Source organism: Corythoichthys intestinalis, chromosome 15 (genome assembly GCF_030265065.1).
Source record: "Corythoichthys intestinalis isolate RoL2023-P3 chromosome 15, ASM3026506v1, whole genome shotgun sequence".
NCBI lineage: Eukaryota > Metazoa > Chordata > Actinopteri > Syngnathiformes > Syngnathidae > Corythoichthys > Corythoichthys intestinalis.
The window spans coordinates 42,246,096-42,262,128 of NC_080409.1; the positions used below are offsets into that span (position 1 = coordinate 42,246,096).

At 36.9% G+C, this 16,033-nt stretch overlaps 1 long non-coding RNA gene across 1 annotated transcript in view; it reads left to right on the forward strand.

Moving 5' to 3' along the window:
- LOC130931188 (uncharacterized) overlaps positions 1–13,165 on the forward strand; it is a 56,812-nt gene extending 43,647 nt beyond the window's left edge. The window contains exons 2-3 of the long non-coding RNA XR_009067171.1: positions 5,969–6,064; positions 12,721–13,165. This is a non-coding gene — a long non-coding RNA (uncharacterized LOC130931188). The remainder of the gene's footprint in view (positions 1–5,968; positions 6,065–12,720) is intronic.
- The last annotated feature ends 2,868 nt before the right edge of the window (positions 13,166–16,033 follow it).

The window sequence follows — 16,033 nt, forward strand, 5'->3', positions numbered from 1 at the left end:
CTCGATTAATCAATAGAATTTTCAGTCGATTACTCGATTACTAAAATATTCAATAGCTGCAGCCCGAAACACGTATAAAGCTCAGATAGAAATTAACAGCTGCCGAAAAGTAAGTTGCGCAAATGTACATACAGATAGCCTGTGAGCTCACGAAGGTTTGTTTGTGAATGAGAATTGACAGTTGACGCCATGATAAAGCCAGTCTGTGACTGTGAATGCAGGCACAAATTTGTATCCAATAGAGATTATAGGTATTTTTGACTTAATTATTCTTTTGGATACGTGAGCATTTGATTATATACGTACTGATCGTAGTAAAAGTCTTAACAACTTGGCAGGCTCTCTGGGAACACTTCACAGGCAGCACTGTACTGGAGTATTCTGTGCAAAGCGTCAATCAATTTCAACACACACTAACTGGTCTCGTGAAAAATAATGAAAACCGGACAGTTTCGTGAATTCATAAAAACCTGCTGGACGCCCCGGACAGGATGTAAAAAGTGGACATGTCTGGGCGAAAGAGGCTGTTTGGTCACCCTAGTTCAAAACCAAGTAGGAGTGACAGAATTAAAAAAAAAAAAAAATCAAAATAATCTGAAAAATATTTTACAAGAATAAATCTTCTTATATTATAATATCATAATCATAATCTTTATATTTCAAAACAGCATAGATATTTAGAATAATACCGTTTGAACACCGTTTGAAATAGACGCTGTAAATGTATAAGAAATAAACTCTTAAGAGGGAAAATTCACTTAATTTGAAAAAAAAAAAAAAAAAAAAAAGTGACACTTTGGCAAGTCATCCTCCCTGCGGAGCACTAATGGCGTCTACTGCTACCACTTCCGTCACGGCCCGCCAAGGCAGCCCTTCTGAACTTCTAATTCCTCCGCCAGCCTAGCGGCTTCCTTCCTTTTTTTTTTTTTTTTTTTTTTTTTTTTTTTACTATCAGAGATCCAACCACCCAGCACTCGTAACAATTTCAACATTCGCAGCAGAGCGAGCAATGCAAAGAGTGTGGCGGTCTCTTTGGTTACGAAAACTTTGTAGGGTTTTTAAAATCATAACAAAGAATAGACAGACAGTAAGCCTTTAAAGGGACACTAGTTTATCTAATTGCTATCAAATGGCTGTACACTTGTCATATCAAAACATAAGTGGCTGTAATTGTGTGTTCACACACAGACAGGCCCTTGCAATAAAACATTTTTCAGCCCAAAGCCCTAGCAGTTACTGACTTTAGGTGGCACAGAGATGGAAAAATAACGCAACTGAAGCATTAATCTCAAGCATCTATTGCAAATATTGCCTCATTCTTTATATTCTGTGGTAAATCTTATCTGACTTCTTATGCTGTGCAACAACTTACAGTTGTACAGTGGAGCAAATAAGTATTTAGTCAACCACTAATTGTCAGAGTTCTCCCACTTGAAAATATTAGAGAGGCCTGTAATTGTCAACATGGGTAAACCTCAACCATGAGAGACAGAATGTGGAAAAAAAAAAAACAACAGAAAATCACATTGTTTTGATTTTTAAAGAATTTATTTGCAAATCATGGTGGAAAATAAGTATTTGATCAATACCAAAAGTTCATCTCTATTCTTTGTTATGTTCCCTTTGTTGGCAATAACAGAGGCCAAAGATGTTGCTGGTATTATATATATATATATATATATATACATATATTAGGGCTGTCAAAATTATCGCGTTAACGGGCGTTAATTAATTTTTTAAATTAATCACGTTAAAATATTTGACGCAATTAACGCAGATGTCCCGCTCAGAGAGATTTAAATGACAGTACACAGTGAAACGCTCACTTGTTGTGTTTTATGGAGTTTTGCCGCCCTCTGCTGGCGCTTGGGTGCGACTGATTTTATAGGCTTCAGCATCCATGAGCATTGTGTAAGTAATTATTGACATCAACAATGGCGGGCTACTAGTTTATTTTTTGATTGAAAATTTTACAAATTTGATTAAAACGAAAACATTAAGAGGGGTTTTAATATAAAATTTCTCTAACTTGTACTAACATTTTTCTTTTAAGAACTACGAGTCTTTCTATCCATGGATCTTGTTAAGAGAAATATGTTAATGTTAATAATGTTAATGCCATCATGTTGATTTATTGTTATAATAAACAAATAGTCCTTATGTACCGTATGTTGAATGTATATATCCATCTTGTCTTATCTTTCTATTCCAACAATAATTTACAGAAAAATATGCCATATTTTATAGATGGTTTGAATTGCGATTAATATATATATATATATATATTAGGGGTGTCAAACGATTAAAATTTTTAATCGAGTTAATTACAGCTTAAAAATTAATTAATTGTAATTAATCGCAATTAATCACATTTCAAACCATTGTATATATTCTGTAAAATAAATTGTTGGAATGGGACGATAAGACACAAGATGGATATATACATTTAACATACGGTACATAAGGACTGTAGTGGGCCTTTCACTCTACTGTCATTTAAATCTGTCTATGCTGTCCTCACTCCGAAGCGTCTACTTTTTCCAAAGCTAGACAGCTAGTGAACGACGCCTTAATAATCAGACTTCTCCCTTTTAGTTCTGATTTATTAATAAAATGGCCTCAAACCATTGTCCTCTTTAGACCGTCGTAAAACTCCAAAAAAAAGTACACAAGCATTGCATTAGCAACAACGTTAGCTTAGCACGCTATACAGGTTCACTAAACATAAACAAAAACCGTCTCATACAAAAAATATAACATTTCGCTTACTAACATAATATGTACATTCTTTACAACAACCATACTTACGGACAAATCTTGTCCAAAGATCATATAAGCACAACATTACAACGTAGGCGTCAGCCCGAGACGTCGTGCAGCCATATTGAACTGGCAAGAAATCAATAAACCATGTTGTAAAGCGACCACAAGAGTTCCCTGTTGGACAGCACAAAAAGCCTTGCTGTAAAACTTACCAAAAGGCAGAACACATGCGCGTTAATTGCGTCAAATATTTTAACGTGATTAATTAAAAAAAATAATTACTGCGCGTTAACGCGATAATTTTGACAGCCCTAATATATATATATATATATAATTTTTTTAAATTAATCACGTTAAAATATTTTATATATATATATATTAGGCCTGTTTTTTTTTTTTTTTTTTTTTTTTTTAACATTATGGTCTTTGAGCAATCACCTCCGTTGTAGTTGCTTTATTTCCATTGGTTGTAATGATTGCTGTGACGGTAATGAAACCTAACACTAGGGGGCAGGTGAGACTTAACCGTGACATACAGGAAGTGAAGTTGTGCTGTAAAGGGACATTCTGCTCAGAGGAACCTATGTCATCATTTAAGTTGGAAAGGAGGGGCAGATGACCATAACTTGTCAGTTTCCCAAAAATGGGTGAAAAAAAAGGTGAACTCCATTGGAGAAGCGCACACCTTTCAGTTTTGTGGACATACTGCATTTGAAGGAAGACAGAGGGACATCCTCACGTATCCAGATGTGCTTATCAGTTGTCACGGGTTGCACCGGGGTCAAAGTTGGAAGGAAGGAAGAGGCAATTTTGTTTTTCAGCAACAGGCCCAAAACTGCTGATGGATGCACTTCCTACGCATTCAAGTGGGACCAAGCGGCTAATAACGCCACTAACCACTCAAGACAAATCTCAACGTTTGACATTCATCGCCTGTGTTTAAAAGCCACAAGTCATAACTGTCAAGTCACAACAGCTACGACTAATCTTTCATCGGTTTCTGTGGCTTTCGGGGTATTAAAACTTGATGCATCTCCTCACTTGAGAGCAACTGTCTGCGGACCTGTTAATGTACAAGTTAAATGCTTCGGCCGGCTCGGATTGACCATAATGGATTGTGCTCCAGCGACAGACATCCAACACTGGAAAATTGATTCGATCTCGTGAGGACATGTGATGGGGTATCATTTCTTTTTTAACAATTGATACGTCAATGGAACATGGACCGCAATAAAGAAAAGATGGAGAAAGGCAATCTTGCTTCAACTGAGACCGGGAACGTGAAATGTATGAATCAGCTAGTCACATTCTATTTCATTATTTGAAACGTGTATGTGGAATCTTGTAAACGTCCCAAAAGATTATTTATGATCAAGTTAGCAACATTTTCTCTGACAGCGGGAGCTCTAATATATTGTGTGTCAAGATGGAAACACATTAAGCACTTAATTTGTTCATGCGTTTTAAAACGAGAGTATTCTGAAGTAGTGCCGCAACGATTCATCGATTAACTCGAGTACCGTAATTTCTGGACTATAAGGCGCACCTGACTATAAGCCGCCAGCCACCAAATTTGACATGAAAACGGCATTTGTTCATAGATAAGCCACACTGGACTATAAGCCGCAGTTCTCCTCATTGTATTATGGGATATTAACACCAAAAGATATTAACTGGTAACACTGCATTTGACAATGGCACCATAAGACTGTCATGAGACCAAATGAACCACCATTAAGCTTTGAACCAATTGGCTACAAAGCCTTATTGTCACTAAAAGCTTCATTTGGCCATCACTGCTTCCTTGGGGTAGACAGTCAACCTCTGCTGCCACCTGCTCTCAACACTGTTGTCATCCAACATTCCTCCTAGCATGCATGGCGGCACTACAGATGTAAATAACAGTCATGTTCTGTGCTAATTATTTCTTCAGTTACTGTTCCAGTTGTTTCAATAATTGCTAGTTATGGTATTTGGTAACATTTTCTTGGATAGTGGTGCCATAATACTGTCATAAGACAGTCATAATTATTACATGACACTGTCATAAGCATTAATGAATGCTTATAATAGATGTCGGTTAGTGTCATCCAGCAAATTATCTCACTTTTGAATGGACGTAGAAGATCTGAGCTGGACATAAATGGATTTAGTGACATAATATGCCAAATGACACATATTGACATCTGTTATCAGCATTCAGTAATGCCCATGATAGTGTCATGTCATAATTATGATGTTTTTATGACAGTCTTGTGATGCCGCTGTTAAATAAAGTGTTACCTATTAACCCAAATAAATCAACAAATAAGCCACACTGGACTATAAGCCGCAGGATTCAAAATGGGGGAAAAAGTAGCGGCTTATAGTCCGAAAATTAGGGTAATTCGATCAGAAAAAAGATTCGAATTAAATGTTGCTGCTTTGAGTATTCATTTAATTAAAGTGGCGTTGTAATTGTTTGTTTTGAAAGTGTTTACATTTAGTTTTATTGATTTGGGGGGATACACTGTCCTCAAGTGGCAATAGTAAATATAACTCATTTCACAAGCTGAATCCAGCTCTTCCCTGTAAAGACCAACCTAAGCTAAGTTTTTGTTTGCGCTAATGTTTATTTAATGCATTCGTAATTTAGTTCATAGGTATATTTAGTTTTTTTTTTTTTTTTTTTTGGAGGGAATATGTGTTCAAACAATTGGTTAAGAGCATTTAAAAAAAAAAAGTTTGCATTTTATAGCATTAAAGCTAACAGACCTTTACTATATAAGTTAGCCAATTGTTCTTTTTTTTTTATACCTTTGAGGCTCAGCTCAGGTATTTAAATTTTTTATGATCCGTATCCAATTACTCGATTGTGCGTACTAACTAGTTCATCGATTAATCGAATACTATAATAATCGATAGCTGCAGCCCTAATCTGAAGTCATTGGAGTCGCTGGGTTAGTCGGTAGAAAAGTTTGACACTCTGAACTTTCACCGTAGTCGCCTCTTCTGATTTTTTGGACCTTTTTCATTGGTGTGTCTTTCTTCTTGAGGGTCTATAGCAGTTGGTAAACCAACCAAAATGTGCGCAACCGCCTTCTCAAACTTGTTACAGTGGGCATCGAGCGTGGCCGAGAACTGAATATGCCGAGCCGAGCAAGCCAAGCAGAAATGCCCTTATTGTGTGTCCCGATCAGTTTTTTTTTTTTTTTTTTTTTTTTAGATCAGATGGCCGGCTTTCGTCGAGGGAGCCAATGCTGGCAACCTGAGCGGTTATCCACCCAACCCTTTTCTACAGCGCCCTTTTTCTCTCAGCAAGGTGAATCACTCGTGAGTAAAGCCTGAATAGTCATTGAATATAACGGCATTTAACATAATGTACCTCACAGAATCTTATTTTTTTTACTTAATTTTATTAAAATGACGTGTAATACATGTTTTTGGATAGTTATTTTGAGATTTAGGGTTATTTATGGGTACTTAAAGGGTTAATTCCAATTTACGCGGAAACTTGGGTTACGTCGCCAGCGTAGGATTGGAACTCGTTCGTAACCCGGGGACTACCTGTAAATATATAATATAATCTAACAAGAAGGATAGATTAATTTAAAGTAAAAATGTTTAAACTGCTTGAAGTTCTTAAAAGATAAACATTATTATGAGTTAAAATAATTTGATATTGCAACCCCTCTTGATGTTTTGTTTTTTATACAATTTTTTAAATTATTTAAACTACTAGGTCGCCATTGCTGTTGACGTCACAGGGCGGTGACGTCACATGGTTACGCTGCCGGGCTTCCAGAGTATGACTCGAGCGACATAAACATGTCATCTGTTCAACCCTTTCAATTTGAACCCGAGGGAACATTGATGAGCATGACAGCACTGTGGATACTTCACAAAACGAGCAGCAAAAGCAAAATGAACAGGAAAGATGGGATGAGACAAGACGTGAGTAGGAAAAAAGAATGGTGTTCTGCCAAAAGATGCCTAGAAAATACTTAAATGTAGTAATATCAAATAAGGGCGGTTTAAATACGCTACATGACTAATGTGGTCAACAGATCAACATTCTGCTTTAAAGTTACTACAAGAAAACACAATGCTTAAAAGTATGAGAGGGAAACACATGCAAAAAGTATTTTGAGGCGATGAAAAGGTAATAAGACTCAATAAAAACACAAATAGTAAGTAGTCCCCTCTTTTATGTGCGCATGTGTTGGACGTCTCGCTTCGTAGAATGAATTGGAGTTACAAGGTAATGTTAGTCTAGTGACAGTGAAAATCTACGTCTTCACCCCGAGTCTCCATTGCGCACATAAAGCATGGCGCCCGCGGGTCAAAACATGTACTAATTATTAGAGATGTCCCGATCGATGCCGATCGATCGGGTCCGATCACGTCATTTTCAAAGTATCGGAATCGGCAAAAAAATATCGGACATGCCTTTTTTTAATATATATATATATATATATATATATATATATATATATATATATATATATATATATTTTTTATTTTTTTTTAATCAAATCGTTTTCTAATTGTGTTTAACATTACAGACATAATATGTTACATTCATCCAGTCTTTAGTTTAGGCTTAAGGTAGGGTTATCAAATTTATCCCGTTAACGGTGGTAACTAATTTTTAAAAAAATGTATCACGTTAAAATATTTAACGCAATTAACGCATGCTCTGCACAACTCACTCACACATTGTCACGTTCAATCTGTAATGGCGCCGTTTTACCTATATATAGAGCTAAAAGGCAGTGTAAAATGAGTAGAGTGAATTTTGGCAGCCTTTGGAGCCTTATTTTAATTGGCTAAAGCTTTACAATCCCTTTCCCTACGATTAGAAATATCGTGGGAAGCAATGTGGGGAAGAAAGGTAGTAATTGATCTTTGTCTTAACACCCTATATTATTTCCCAACGCAGAGAAGATTTATCAATTGGTACCACTGCGCACAGTCATGGTTGCACTTCCCATCATGCATTTGGGCAGAAGTTAAATGGCTACAGTATCATTTACTGAAAGCTCAACAAATCCACTAGATGGCAATATTTAGTCACAATATACAAAGTCACATTTATCCTTTAAGAATTACAAGTCTTTCTATCCGTGGATCCCTCTCGCAGAAAGAATGTTAACAATGTAAATGCCATCTTGAGGATTTATTGTCATAATAAACAAATACAGTACTAATGTACTGTATGTTGAATGTATATATTCGTCCGAATTTTATTCATTTTTTTTCTTAATGCATTGCCAAAATGTATATGATCGGGAAAAATTATCGGGAATGATTGGAATTGAATGGGGAGCAAAAAAAAAAAAAAAAGCAATCGGATCGGGAAAAATCAGGATCGGCAGATACTCAAACTAAAACAATCGGGATCGGATCGGGAGCAAAAAAACATGATCGGAACAACCGTACTAATTATTATCGATTTTTTAATCAATGGCAATATTTTATGTGTTTCTAAAAACATATTTTAGTAAAAGAGAACAATTGTGGTTCATTAGAGCCTATAAGTCTTTAAGTCCGAGGTTCCCTTTAACTAATCTAAAGGTTGTCTATTTAGATTTCTCCTTGTAAAATTGTTGTCCACTTGCCCAAAAGAATCAGTTTATCTTATCTTACCCATGTGATTATGGACACCTCAGTGTTAAGCAGGTCTTTAATAGATTATAACGTCCGTTTTAAAAATCAGTCGGAGGACAGACAAAGAAGAATCGCTCATAAAATGAGCATCGAATAAGGAGATCAGATTACATCTAATGTATTTTTTCACCCCCACGGTGTCCAAGGACCTCCGCCATGAATTAAAACCATCTGAAAGCATCTGGAGCGCATTTCATTTCGCCTTGATTCATGCACTGTAATATAAGACCTCTCTCCGGTGCCCGGTGTGGCACGGGAAAGCCAGATTGCACTCAGCTCAGCATGTAGGTATCAGATAATATAGTGGAGATGTAATGAAAGTGTAAACAAAAAGCTGTCAAGAAGGGTGCGACGTGCTTGTGAAAAGTCTCCCGTAGTCGGTATTGTCTCCTCGACAAAAGAGATTGGTGCGAGCCTGGCACCCGGTAAGTTAAAAACAGGTGACCGAATTACACACTGGCATTGTTTGAACAAAAGGCTGACATTATGATGGAATAGTCTGAGGAATTACAATGGTAAGATAAAAAGTACCCAACAAGTACGGTACTAGTTTTTGACACTTCACCTGTATAGGGCAGAAAACACAGACAAGACTGAAAAAGCAGTTTCTGCTCTTGTACTCCTCTTTAAAAGAAACTGCTCTATTTTAAGCCAAAACAACTGTTGTGTTTGATAGAACAATATGTCTATATGCTGCCATAGCAGATTCATGGCGCATTAAGCCCCCGAACTATTTCTAATTTGTCCGCTTTACCCTGAAAACCCCCGTTTACAGACGTCGCGCAACCGCTTTTGTTTCAACCCAGCCATAAAACAAAGGTAATTAATTAGTATTCATTATTCAAAATGTCTGTCGTTTTTAGCTTGGAATCATTAATTGATGCCTCATATTTTGTTTAAAAAAAAAAAAACTTTTAAAAATTATTCATTCACATATTTTAAACTTCTAAACAAATTATGTCACAATGAAAAAGATGGCGTCTGTAAAAAAAAGTCACGGATATCTACCTCATAATTATCGCTTAATTGTATTTTTTTCTTTTTTTTTTTTTTTGTTATTGTCGCATTTTCTCCGAAATGTTAGATGATAAATAATCAATCCAAAAAACAAACAAAACAAAAAAAAACGTTTAAAAGGGTAACTATATGAAAAAGAAAATCTCGACCACTCCTTGATATCTGCGATTCTGCATCGCGACCCTTGTTATATTACCATGTTTCACCCATAAAATTCCCCAAAAATCCAGCTTTGGCCATTCACAGATGTGTCTTGGCACTTAGTGATACATGCTACATGGAGTTTTTTGGTCAAAACAAGGTAAGTACGCGATATTATCTCGTTAAAGTCATGGCGTCTGTAATTCTGCTCTCATCTCCAGAAAGGGTTTTGCTGTTTAAAAAACCCCTCCTGTTCAAAAATTTTCTTCCCCCAGAAAATTGAGATTTAAAGCTTTCCAATGATGTATCACACATGCATATCGGACAATTTTGAAATTTTGGCCAAACTGGGGGTCTCAGAGCGGAACTTCAAGTGACCTGAGTGTTTTCATTGTTAACGACCATTCTCCGACTGGCGTTTTTCCTGGCAAGTGTTTTTGTTTGTTTGCAAGTAATTTGGTGTTTTTTAATGTATTTATTAAAATTATTAATTCATGGTAAATCAGCTGACAAAAAAATAAAAATCTAAATAGAAATAAACACAAATGAATGCATGTTTCAGGACAAAAACCACAGTCAAAATTTTGATTTGTAATATCATTTACAAATGGATGATTTGTCATGACAGTTTAATATTTTTTTTTAAATTAGTGAACAAATTATTAAGAATTAATGAACAGGCCACTTGCATCAGGGCCAAAATGCCCGCAGTGACATGAAATTGAGTATCTTAATGAAAGAAAGACAAACAAACAAAAAAAAAAAGAGATTGGCATTAAAACCAGAATTAAGACCACACACTATGTATTCTAATGGTCTTAACAGTAGATTTAAGGAAATTTAGTGCAATTGTCATGCATGAAAATGATGACATCAAAGTTTTTACACAAGGCTAGATTAAGATGTGTAAAGCACTCTGCTGAGGCCAGATTTACACCTTCGCGTCCTTGTGCCCAGTGATAGATGGCTACTCGTTTTCAGCTCTGAGTGTGACGACGCCTGTTGGACAGCTGCATTGGCAGCGACTCAGACCACTGCTGCCAAAACACAAAGCCTTCTTTTAACATCTGTAAGTGTATGAGCATCACTTGCATGTAAACCTTGAGCCCCTTTGCTGTTGCACTCCAACAACACAAAACATAGTCCTTTACAGTCCACTGTAAACATTCAGTGTCGCAAACAAGGATTATGTCTCATTGCTAACACTTTAAGTTGGATGTATGGCTGCAGCTATCGACTATTTTACTAATCGAGTATTCGACTGAAAAGTCTATCGATTAATAGAGTAATCGGATAAAACCTTTTTTTTTTTTTGATAAGGAGCAATTATAAATATATATGAGAAAACAAGACGTTTAATCTAATAATGAACCATTTTCAGTCAATCAATGTCTTTATTTTTGATGTATATTGTTGAAAACAGCCAACAATTGCGTCTCAGAAGTGAATAGAAAAATTTTTTTTTAACGTTTTTCACTCAAAAACCTCTAGATCGTATAAAAAAAAAAAAAAAAAATCGTATTTCTTACCTAAAAATTTAATTACACTTGATAACACACCAGGGCTGCAACTATCGATTATTTTAGTAGTTGATTAATCAATGCACGAGTTAGTTCGAATAATCAAGTAATCGGATAAACATGAAAAAATTAAAATACCTGAGCTGGGCCTCAAACGGTATAAATAAATAAATAAATAAGGATCTACATATGTACAAAAAAAGAACAATTGGCTAACTTACATAGCAAAAGTCCACTAGCTTAAATGCTATGAAATACTAACTTTTTGTTGTTGTTGTTGTTGTTGTTTTTTTGTACAATGCTCTCAACAAATAGTTCCGACACAAATTCCCACAAAAAATGGCTAAATATACCTTCAAACTAAATTACGAATGCATTAAAAACATTAGCGCAAACAAAAACCTGGCTCATGTTGGTCTTAACAGGGAGCAGCTGGATTTGGCCATGTAAAATGAGGCGTCTAGTGGCCAGTGTATCCACCCAAATCAATGAAACTAAATGCAAACACTTTCAAAAACAAACTATTACAACACCACTTTAAACAAACGAATACTCGAAGTAGCAAAATTGAATCCAAATCTTTTTTTCTAATCAAATACTTGAGTTAATCGATTAATCGTTGCAGCACGAGTTGGATGCGACTGTTTCTGACTCCAGTCCAATAGGTGGACCATCACTGAATGAAAGCTGACTGCAACTCACCAATCGATTCATGGAATAATTGAACCCTCTCAATATTTCGAACTTCCTTCAACAATAATTGAGCAACTAAAACCCAAAGTTGCATCATAAACATACTTCTGCAACATGAATACGGCATAGATAAATGCTTAACGGCACGGGGAAGATGCGGTGAGAGAGAACTTTCCTTCGTGTGCGTCAATGACCAAAAGTATGTACCTAATTCCTTTATTTATAGAAAGATTTTGGTGTTTACTTTGGAATCGCTGCATGCGCAGCCGTTTGTAATGTGTGGCATGTGCAGAACTGCAAATTTTTCATTTCTAATGGGGTACAAAATCAGAAAGAACACTGGCCAAGAATGAACATTTAAGTGAGTTTTACGAACAGATAGGTACCGAGGCAGATTTAAAATTGAATATGAAGATGAATCTGACAAAGTTTAAGTGGATAAAATAGTGGCTGTATGTGGTTCTAAAAACAGCTAGCAGCAATTATTGGGAAGAAGAACTACAAAAGTTAAAAAAAAAAAAAATTTAAATTGGATTTTTTTTTTTTTAACCGTGAATTTTAGTTCAACATTTTGAATTACACAGTTTGAAACAACCAGCCTTTTCCCTGGATGGAATAAAACAATTTTTTTCCTCATTTGGTAGATTCACTATACAATTTAGAACAAAATACAGGTAGTCACCGGTTTACGAACGAGTTCTGTTCCTGCGCTGGCGATGTAAACCAGATTTCCACGTGAATTGGAATTAACCTTTTAAACACCATCATTTTCGCATTATAAGGCTCACACGACTATAAGCCCTCACCCACCAAATTTGACATGAAAACAGCATTTGTTCATAGATAAGCCGCACTGGACTATAAGCTGCAGATGTCCTCACTGTATTATGGGATATTTACACCAAAAGATATTAACTTGTAACATTTTATTTCACAGCAACATCATAAGCCTGTCATGAGACCAAATGAGCCACCACTGCGTCAAGAAGCTTCATTTAGCCATCACTGTTCTATTGGGGGAGACAATCAACCTCTGATGCCACCTGCTGTCAACACTGTTGTTGTCCAACATGCCTCCTAGCATGCATTGCAGCGCTACATATGTACATAAGAATCAAAATTCATGTTCTGTGCTAGTTTTTTCTTCAGTTGCTGTTCTAGTTGTTTCATTAATTGCTAGATATGGAATTTGGTAACACTTTATTTGACAGTGGCGCCATAAGACTGTCATAAGACCATCATCATTATAATATGACACTACCATGAGAATTAATGAATGGTTATGACAGACATCATTTTGTGTCATCCGGCAAATTATCTCACTTTTGTTTGAGTTTAAGTGGATAAAATAATTGCTGTCTGTGGTTCTAATAATAGGTTGCAGCAATTATTGGGGAGAAGAAGAAGAAAGAACAAAAAAAGTTCACTTTTTTAAACCATGAACTTAAGTTCAACATTTTGAATTAGGAACTATGAACTGAAGAGTTCATTTAAAAAAATTTCAACTGCAATTTGAACTAGTTTGTGTAGAAAATGAACTTTCCCAACAAATCAAATCACCGACTATCAACAGAGTCACTCAGTAGGTTAATCACATTTATTCGTTCATTCATCTTCTGAATCGCTTATCCTCACAAGGTTCACGAGGGTGCTGGAACCTATCACAGCTAACAGCAGTTAGGGTGTATCTACCAACTAACTATAGATCATGGGTGATGGGCTCACTCACCTCATTGGCTTAATTAATTTACAGTAACTTTGTCCCTCAAATATAAGTCACGAAAACACAAACTAAGATTTGATTCACTTGCTCACTCACTCACTCACTGTTAAAAATCATTTTTATTTGACAAAATACTTTGAATACAATTGTGCTACGTAAATGCAGCTCTTCTATTATATTTCATGTACCTAATGTTCTGCCCAATGAGCACACAGTACATGATAAGCATTTAGCTGCAGTATAAACTTGATGGTCAGGATGGTGAAAAATCAATATGCGTCATTACAGCACTACGCACAATAAAATATTAACTAGTGTGGAAACTGACCTTTGCAGATTTTCTTTCATGCTTGAGCAAAGGCCTTGCTGGTAATAAACACCTACAGTGGGTCAACTAGCTTGGGAAATATCATATTTATCACCCATTGTGTGTTATTCACTAATACAAACCAATACAAACTTTACTTTTGTAGTCTGAGAGTGTAAAAAGCGTTTCTAAGTGCAGTTATGATGAATAATATAAAAAGCATGTGTCTGAAATGGAAAACTGATGATATCATAGAGAGGATTTTCATCCCTGGTATCTTGAGCTATTGTCAGTGGATTCCCAGTGGAAGTAGCGACAGGGATTTCACAAACAATTTATTCTAAATTGCAGGAAAATTGGCTACAGAGAGAAAAAAAAGTAGAATGCGGTTCAGATGATCCAAAGGGTATTTATACACAAAAGGCTCTTATGGTTGTTCCACAGGGTTCTCCACTTTCAAAATAGCCCACAACCCTCCATATCCCCCCCTTTTAACCCTCTCCGACTGCTCTCCCTTTCATTTGCCGCTTCAAATGTATTAATGGGCCGGAACCTTCCTGGATGATCTTGGCCCTCTTCCTAATGAAAACGCGCTGTGGCTGGCTCCCAGCGCAGCAATCAGGCCCCTGGCCTCGAGTGCAAGTAGGCCAGGCAACATGCCGAGTAGGAAGAAACCCTATGTGACGCCATGCAGAGTCCTTTAGTCACCCCATGTTGCCCTGCGCCCTCCCTGGCTTTGAGTGAGGAAGACCACTCCAGACTTCTCGGGAGGGAAAAAACCCAGCAATTTGTCATCTAGACGTCTACAGATAGACAGTGGTCTGCCAAACTAGTCAGTTTGCATGTACATATGCATGTAGTCGGTTAAATATGATATGGCTAATAACCGAGATCGATTTTAAAAAATCTTAAAATCGCTGAGTGCGACTAATCTTGAATGATCATTGACAATCGGATTTGACGTCCATGCGTCAAAGGCATTGAATGACAGTTATACAAAGTTTGGTCTCAACATTGGTAGGGACAATATAACAGCATGACCTGTATGTACACTTTTTGCTGGGGACGGGACATTATTAACACCAAGTACAATGGGGCAAATAAGTATTTAGTCAACCGGTAATTGTGCAAGTTCTCCCACTTGAAAATGTTGAGAGGCCTGTAATTGTCAACATGGATAAACCTCAACCATGAGAGACAGAATGTGGGGAAAAAAAAGAGAAAATCACATTGTTTGATTTTTTAAGAATTTATTTGCAAATCATGGTGGAAAATAAGTATTTGGTCAATACCAAAAGTTCATCTCAATACTTTGTTATGTACCCTTTGTTGGGAATAACTGAGGCCAAACGTTTTCTGTAACTCTTCACAAGCTTTTCACACACTATTGCTGGTATTTTGGCCCATTCCTCCATGCAGATCTTCTCTAGAGCACTGATGTTTTGAGGCTGTCGTTGGGCAACACGGACTTTCAACTCCCTCCACAGATTTTCTGTGGGGTTGAGATACGGAGACTGGCTAGGCCACTCCAGGACCTTGAAATGCTTCTTACTAACCCACTCCTTTGTTGCCCTGGCTGTGTGTTTGGGATCATTGTCATGCTGAAAGATCTAGCCACGTCTCATCTTCAATGCCCTTGCTGATGGAAGGTGATTTTCACTCAAAATCTCTGGATTCATGGCCCCATTCATTCTTTCCTTTACACAGATCAGCCGTCCTGGTCCCTTTGCAGAAAAACAGCCCCAAAGCATGATATTTCCACCCCCGTGCTTCACAGTGGGTATGATGTTCTTCGGATGCAATTACGTATTCTTTCTCCTCCAAACACGAGAACCTGTGTTTCTAAAAAGTTCTAAAAGTTCTGTTTTGGTTTCATCTGACCATAACACATTCTCCCAGTCCTCTTCTGGATCATCCATACGCTCTCTAGCGAACTGCAGATGGGCCTGGACGTGTACTTTCTTCAGCAGGGGGACACGTCTGGCAGTGCAGGATTTGAGTCCCTGGCAGCGCATTGTGTTACTGATAGTAGCCTTTGTTACTGTGGTCCCAGCTCTCTGTAGGTCATTCAGTAGGTGCCCCCGTGTGGTTCTGGGATTTTTGCTCACCGTTCTTGTTATCATTTTGACGCCACGGGGTGAGATCTTGTATGGAGCCCTAGATCGAGGGAGATTATCAGTGGTCTTGTATGTCTTCCATTTTCTAATAATTGTTCCCACA